Source organism: Hypomesus transpacificus, chromosome 5, assembly GCF_021917145.1.
Source record: "Hypomesus transpacificus isolate Combined female chromosome 5, fHypTra1, whole genome shotgun sequence".
Classification (NCBI taxonomy): Eukaryota; Metazoa; Chordata; class Actinopteri; order Osmeriformes; family Osmeridae; genus Hypomesus; species Hypomesus transpacificus.
Window position 1 is genome coordinate 500,083 of NC_061064.1, and position 7,971 is coordinate 508,053.

The window sequence follows — 7,971 nt, forward strand, 5'->3', positions numbered from 1 at the left end:
GGGGTCCACGGGTTGGGTAGGACAGAACTAGCCTAGGGCCCTCCAGGGCTAGCCTGGAGGCCCTTAAAGGGCCGGCCTGTAGGCTTACAGTTAACCTATAGGGGGTTCTCCAGGACCAGCCTGTAGGCTTACAGTTAACCTATAGGGGGTTCTCCAGGGCCAGCCTGTGGGCTTAGAGAGTTAACCTATAGGGGGTTCTCCAGGGCCAGCCTGTGGGCTTAGAGAGTTAACCTATAGGGGGTTCTCCAGGGCCAGCCTGTGGGCTTAGAGAGTTAACCTATAGGGGGTTCTCCAGGGCCAGCCTGTGGGCTTAGAGAGTTAACCTATAGGGGGTTCTCCAGGGCCAGCCTGTGGGCTTAGAGAGTTAACCTATAGGGGGTTCTCCAGGGCCAGCCTGTGGGCTTAGAGAGTTAACCTATAGGGGGTTCTCCAGAGGCATTTTATACAGGACACTGGTCAGGTCTAAACGTAACTCAGACCAGTGGAAGTGGTTTACAGCTTCTTTGGCATTGTGCAATGAAATATATATTTGGGGACCATGCGTGTGGGTGTCAAAGCACATCTGTGTGTGTGTGTGTGAGATTGTGAGAGAGTAACTACTATAAGTACAGTATGTGTTTGAGTGTAAGAAAGATTGTGTGTGTGTGTGTGTGTGTGTTTGGGTAACTGTGTGTGTATTGGACTAGTCCTTGTAATCAGCGCTCAATTGGAGGCATGGCTTTATCTTATTAAGGAATGTTTACTTAGACATCCAGTCCAAGGTTCATGATACCTAAAATGAGTTTACAATTGAAAACTACAAAACCTTTTCAAAATAGGGTCTGAATATACTTTTAACATATTTAAACTACACAGCAGTGACGGAAGCACAGCTTAGTTAAGGGTTGAGGATGGTCCTTCAATAAAGCCCTACACGTTTACAATGACATCTACAGTATAGATAGAGCCAAGAATCAAATCAAACAGCCTGCCCTTTTGTGTTTCATACAGGTGTGCTGGCTTTCTGTTTCTGAAATCTGTAATTTATCAGAACTATTTATAGGCCACTAGGTATGTTCTGAATGACTTTGCTGCTTTATTTTTACGTTTTAACTCTCGCTAAATATATGGAACGTGGAAATAAACGTTGTTGCTTTTGATGATCATTTTTGTAAAGTTTGATTCAGATGTATGTTAAAGCCATAATCTGTTTGTGAAACGTCAGCTCTATAGTGTTCACTTGATGTACAAGGCACAGAAACCATTAGAGCGTGCACAAAGATTTATATTTTCTCAGAGTATTTGCGTATAAGGATTAACATTGAAGGGGGAAAAAATAGCACCCTTTATTGTTTCTTGAATTCCTATGTTTCTGTTTGTTTTACAGACACGGCAGTTACACAGGCAACAGATTATGGTTTATTTAAATACATTTGAATTTGGGCCTTTCGCTATCAAAACAGATTACTATGTTTAGGAGAGATACAATATATATTGTGTGTCTCAATAGATTTATTTTGCCCCCAAAAATGCAAGAACAGATTAAAAAAAGGCAAAAATGAAATTTATATCAATATTTCATTCCAATGTAACTGACTAACAGTAAAACAATGTAAAAGCACATTTGTCATGAAAATAATGAGGTAAAATGTTACTGCAGCTACTGTAGGCCCATGTACATTGATACGCCTTTAAGGCTAAAGTCCTCTGATCTTCTTTGCTCAGATCATTAGAAATGCAGTGACAAACCAAGCTTGGATATCCCCAGGAATTGTTTAGATTTTTTTTTCTCCTCAAGATGCACAGCAGCCATCACCTATCTCAATGTATCTCTCTTTGTCCCCCCAGTTTTTTTGTTGTTGGTGAAAATCCCCTTTCACAACTTTTTCTGGGTTACGTAACTGTTCACTGGTGTCTCCGCGCTCTGTTTCCATGACACCCACCATATGGCTGTCTCGACCTGGGACATATGCTACAGGAAGTGTTCATGGTGCTTGTTATTGCTGTTGTTGTTTGGCATCCAGAAAGTAACTTTCTTGCGAATAGGGAATAGATAATTTTCAGCGACAACAAATTAATGGAAGGGTGCCTGAACTTACACAATATGAGTAGTCTAGTGATCGACAAGCGACGGCGAAATTGGGTTGTTAGTAGATTATTCTGACTGTATGACGTCGTTCCTTCACCTTCCGCGGTCTGGCTATCTATAGTTTATATATATATATATATATATATCTAAGATCTATAGTTTCTGACATCAAGTCAAGGCAAAGGTTCTAGTCCATTTGGAAAATTACACCTCAAAGGATATTAATGGGGAAAATATCCCACTAGAATCCTTGTCGTTTTGTTGTTGTCATTGTGGACTTTAAGAAACTAGATAATCATAAACATGACTATTTTGGCAGAGTACTTAAACAAGATGAGCCCCTCCAGTAGTAGGCTAGTGAACGGAGGAGAGCCCCATTACTTCTGCTGCAACACGGTCCTCTCAAGTAAATTACTGGTCTTGAGCCAACAGTAAAAAAAAAAAAAAAGGTTAATGTGCTTACACATCGCACAAGTGCGCATATGAATGTAACAATAATATTGTTTGGTGGAAAACACGGGGCTCGGATGAAGTATGCACACCTGTATGTATTTTTAGTGCTTCCTGTTGCTAGGCAACCCCTCAAAGAGTCATTGTCTTTCTGTCATCGCGTTGTCTGGTGTCAGTGTCGCGAGGTGGGTGTGAGGGGGAGGGGGGGTGGCGCGGGCTCGTTTGTAATTTCCATTTGGGCTACCGGGGGAAGAATTTCACCTCTGTTCCAACTGTAATACCCGTGCAGATGTACGTGTGTTTGATTCTGTTGTCTCGCGGAGAGAGAGAGAGAGAGAGAGAGAGAGAGAGAGAGAGAGAGAGAGAGAGAGAGAGAGAGAGAGAGAGAGAGAGAGAGAGAGAGAGAGAGAGAGAGAGAGAGAGAGAGAGAGAGAGAGAGAGAGAGAGAGAGAGAGAGAGAGAGAGAGAGAGAGAGAGAGAGAGAGAGAGGAGAGAGAGAGAGAGAGAGAGAGAGAGTGCAACAGAGTGAACAGAGTGCTCTCGGGTGAGGTTGCCCCAGGACTGTGAGTCATGAGACGGTTCCATGTTGCACACCTACACTATGACCAAAAGACAGGATGTGCTATAGAGTTAAACAATCGTGAGACCTGTAGATGCTCAATCCATTCTCTGTGTAACATTGCACCAGTGTTGTGCTTTGCATGCGCTTCACTATGCCTGGTGGCTTGTCTTTTCTATACATTGTTGCTTTGACATCTTGTGCTTGGTTTTATGTTGTCTGACAGAAATACCTAGGCCTATTCAAAATGCAGGGAAAAAAGACACAAGATACATTTTATAATTGTTCAATCATTGTCTTGTACTATACAGCAAATATGATTATGATCAAAGCGGGCACATTCTGGTGTGACTTGAACTCTGCTACCCTGTGTGTGTGTGTGTGTGTGTGTGTGTGTGTGTGTGCGGGTGCTTGTTCACGTGTTTGTGTGTAGGCTATATACTGTAAACTGTATAACAGTGTATATCTCACATTCCAATGAGTTATATTGAATTGTAAACTTCTTGATATTCTCTCAACATTATGCTTGCTGTATTTTTCAATTGTGTGAATAGAATCCTGCATTCAATTTGGCAATTGCATATTATTACCCTTTTGTGAAAATTTTTGCTGCAATCTTTAATAGTTAAGACCTTGTTAATACCAGTGCTTATGTTATATTGTGTACCGGCTATGGGAAAAAACACTTTCAAATTAAACATTGAGACAAATCCAAATGTCCTTGGTTCAGAATCTGGTCATTTAGGCATTTCCAAAGTTCTGGTATAGAAGAAATTACGTGTTTGTGAACAGAAACAACACGCTTGAGCAATGAGCATCACGATTTCCCGTCTCTTAAGATGTTTCCGGTGTTACCAGAATGTTTGACAGATGGTTCCAAACCCAAACTTATTCCCCTGAAGACAGGAGAACCACCCAGCAGTGCACAGCAGTCATTAGTGAGACACAGAAAGGGGAGCAGGAAAAGAGACATGTCTGGAGAAGCAGAAAGAAGAAAACACAAAAACAAAACAGAAAAAAAAAATCGGAAATTCTCCCTGGGCTGAGGAACTGTAAATACCTCTATTAATTCAATTACTTCAAAACACTGGAGCTGAGCCTTGTCAAAACAATACTCTAAAGATTGGTGATCTTGGTGTATGGACAACATAGATTATGCAAGCAATACTAGTGGAGATTCTGTTGCTAGTCTGATAAAGGATAAGGAAGGAAAGCTATCTTGTGTTCATGAATGCATGGATGTGAATGACGTGATCATGCATGTTGGCCTTTAGCTTTGAGTTCCCATGAGTAATAACAAGGAGCCGAGGGTAAGGTCTAATGCTACAACCTTCTGGTTCGTTACAGGACGTAGACACTGACCCTGCTGGATTAGCGAGTCAATTTGGTGTCAACAGCACGTCGAACACACAAAAACCCCAGCTCAGATATGATGTTCTGCAACTTACAACCCCACAGCAATGACGCAAGAAATAAAACAAAAGAAATATTGTTCTGGATATTTCCAGACATCTGTAAATATTCGTTTCACTACCTTTTGTGTGTAGAAAGCAGATCACCCTTGAATGAGTGCTGTTGAAGCATCAGAATAGTAAATGATGGGAGGGGGGGGGGGGGCTTGAACTCCGATGGAGGTTTTGTGTTTAATAATGCATCTGAGCTGAATCACACTCGCTGCATATTAATATCCCAGGCCTCACCCAAAGGAAAGCCAGTGCTTACCCCGTGCCCGTTAAGCGCTTTTGGACTGTCAAGTGAGCCTGTCTTTGTCTGAAGCCTGGAGGCAGCTCTGTATTGCAGATCACCCCCACCTCCTCCTCCTTCTCCTCCTCCCTTCCCCTCAGCGCCCTATCTCCTATCCCTGAACACCAGCACATCTAATCCACAACCATCACCCTAAGATTCACCCGAGTCACTTGAAGCATTTTTCTCCATATGCTTCTCAGCACCAATGTTCAGGATTAATCTGGTTGCGTAACCACGTTTTCATTTCTCTTTGTCTGTACCAGCAGCAAGACTCTGAGAAGAGATTCTTCTATTCTTCACTTGACAAATGAAAGAGGATTCTGGAGGGAGGTTGCTGTACAAACTAGCTATCTGTTTCATGCAACATGGCCGTCAGTCTAAGCACTGTGCATGGCTGGGTCTCAGAAATGTTATTCTCAGTTCCAAATAGCGTACAAACTACAGCTACAGGGATTTCACTCAAAATGGTATATGTGTGTGTGTGTGTGCAGCTATATTTTTAACAGTAAGTTGTTAAGTCAGTCTGGTGATGGTTTGTGGCAGCAGCTAAATACCTCTGTCAGTGTTTATTTTACAGCACTGTGACCTCAGACAGCCTGTTATTGTAATTCATATTTTAAACTCACTGAAGCACCGAGGTAAAGTGACGGGACATGTCGCTGGTGATATTGTGTGATTTGTTCAGATCACTTTGTGTTGTCCAGTAAATACGTTGGATGGTTACAGCTCAGTGGTAGAGGATTTGACTGCAGATTTAGAAGTTGCAGGTTCAAATCCCCTTGCACAGCCCTTTGTAGAAATGTTTGATATGTAAGTGATATCTCATCCTATGTATGTGATATGGAAATTATATCTAGTGACGTGTAGGTGGTATTAAATATTGACATGTATTGTATTATCTAGTGGTATGTATATCATGTCTAGTGATATTACGCGATATGTACAGTACGTCACATGTCAGGAATATGAATGTGATATAGTGTGTATGTGATATTTTGTGCTAAGTATGTGATATCTGGTCATCTCTAGTGATATGCGAGTGCTCCATAACTCAACAGTCATGCTATGCCATAAGTCAGGGGTGTCGAGCTCCGGTCCTCGAGGGCCGCTGTCCTGCATGTTTTAGATGTTTCCCTGATCCAGCTCACCTGATTCAAATGAATGGTCGTTATAACAACCCTTTTAATTGAATCAGGTGTGTTGGAGCAGGGAAACATCTAAAACATGCAGGACAGCGGCCCTCGAGGACCGGAGTTCGACACCCCTGCCATAAGTCATTGACCACAGTTGCAAGGTAGCAGTTCACACATGCCTCCAGGGTCAACTTAATGGTCAGCACATCACTTGTCAGTACAGTTTTTATTGAATAATTGATTCAATTGTGTTTAATTAAGCATGTCATGTTTCATAGAACTCATATTCACAGCTGCAGCCTCCTGCCACTGCAGAACTGACACAGATATTGCAAAACAAGACGAGATTCGTTTTTGCGATGTTATCGTACATGAACCAAAACAACGCAATAGACATTTTCCACATAATTGGATCCTGCTTCTTGGAGTATCACCACTGGAATTTTGAGGCTCACTGTCACGGTTAGGTAAATACACAACATCTTCTGCAGGTTTGCAATTAGAAAGCCTTCCTTCAAAGCTAGATGTAATCATCTTTATGGAGCTCTCAAATTAATCTAATTATATTCATGATGTCTTTCCTCGTTATCACTAGTGAATAGACTAGATATAAATGGCATTCACTGATGTGTCCAACGAAGCATCAGAGCAGAAGAGACCTGTCATCTAAGGGGGATGGGGCCTGTTAGTCTTTCACAACTAACATAGTTGAGGATAGAATAGATATGCCGCTTAAGACAGTAATGTTTGTGTAGCCTTTTATGGCTTAAAAGCAAGAGGAGAGCTTAAAGCAAAAAAGCTTTCTGTTTGTTATATTTCCCTTAGGGACTCACTTAAAATACATTATTAGAGACTATTCCCTTTTTTTGTTTTTACACTTTGCAATGGGATGGGAGTCGCTATACATGCTATCCTCAAAGGGAGGGAGAGGAGAGGAGAGGAGGAGGAGAGAAAGGAGGAAAGGATAAGAGGAACCAAGGGACAAGAGGAACGGAAGGAGAGGAGAAGGAAGAAGAGGAGGAATGAGGAGGAGGGAAGGAGGGAGTAACTGGGAAGAGGGAAACAGAGGGAAGGGAGAGGAGGAACAGAGGGAGGGGGGAAGGAGAGGGGGAACAGGGGTAGGAGAGGGGGAATTGAGGGAGGGAGCAGCACCCTGGAGAACCACAGGGCTCTTGTCTGGATCAGGGCCTGATGCATAAGGCTGCTGAACCAATTTTATGCTGCATTAAGAGGAGGGATAGAGGGATGGAGGGATGAGACAGAGATGTAATTTAGAGGTCCTGCAGGAGGTCTAGTCTCCTCTTCTCCTTTATGTGTTCTCGGTTACCACATCAGCCATGGAGAGGACTGTACAGAGGCTGGAGCACATCCTACTGTGCGTCTAGAGGTATTGTTAGAGAGATAACGATGTTTCAATGGCCCTAAATCACACCCACAAGAGATCTCCCATGTTTCCAATGTGATGGATCGCACCAACCTCCAAGCGTGGCTATATCCTCTGGATTCCCATTCCCAGAGCTGTTTAACTGCTTTCTGCTCTGTCCTAATGCTCTCTAAACCTTCTAGATTCTTCTCTCCAAACCGTGGCTTAATTAAACCCAGCTTCAGATGTCATCGTGGCGTTGCTTGTATCTACTTCTGCCCCCTAGTGGTGAATTGATAACAGTACAGAATGCTAGATCTGGTTGTTTCCCTCCTCAACAGGACCGCTAATCAAAATTGACTTTTTCACAGTGGCTGTCTGCCCTCTAGTGGCCAATAGTTGCATAGCGAATGTGTGACATGAAGGCCTCTGCTGCCTCCTCATTCCACACAGCCAGACATACCTGATTGTTTAGGCCTTATGTCTGGTGTCATCCAAATGTTTGCTATTGTGTTAACTTCCTTTTACACAACAGCTACTTTTGGTTCACCTTGGGTTAGGCCAATGTCTAATAATGAAAAATGAGAGGGCGAGAGAGAGAAGAGATATACAGTAAGAGACAGAGAATGAGAGGGTGAGGGAGGGAGGGAGG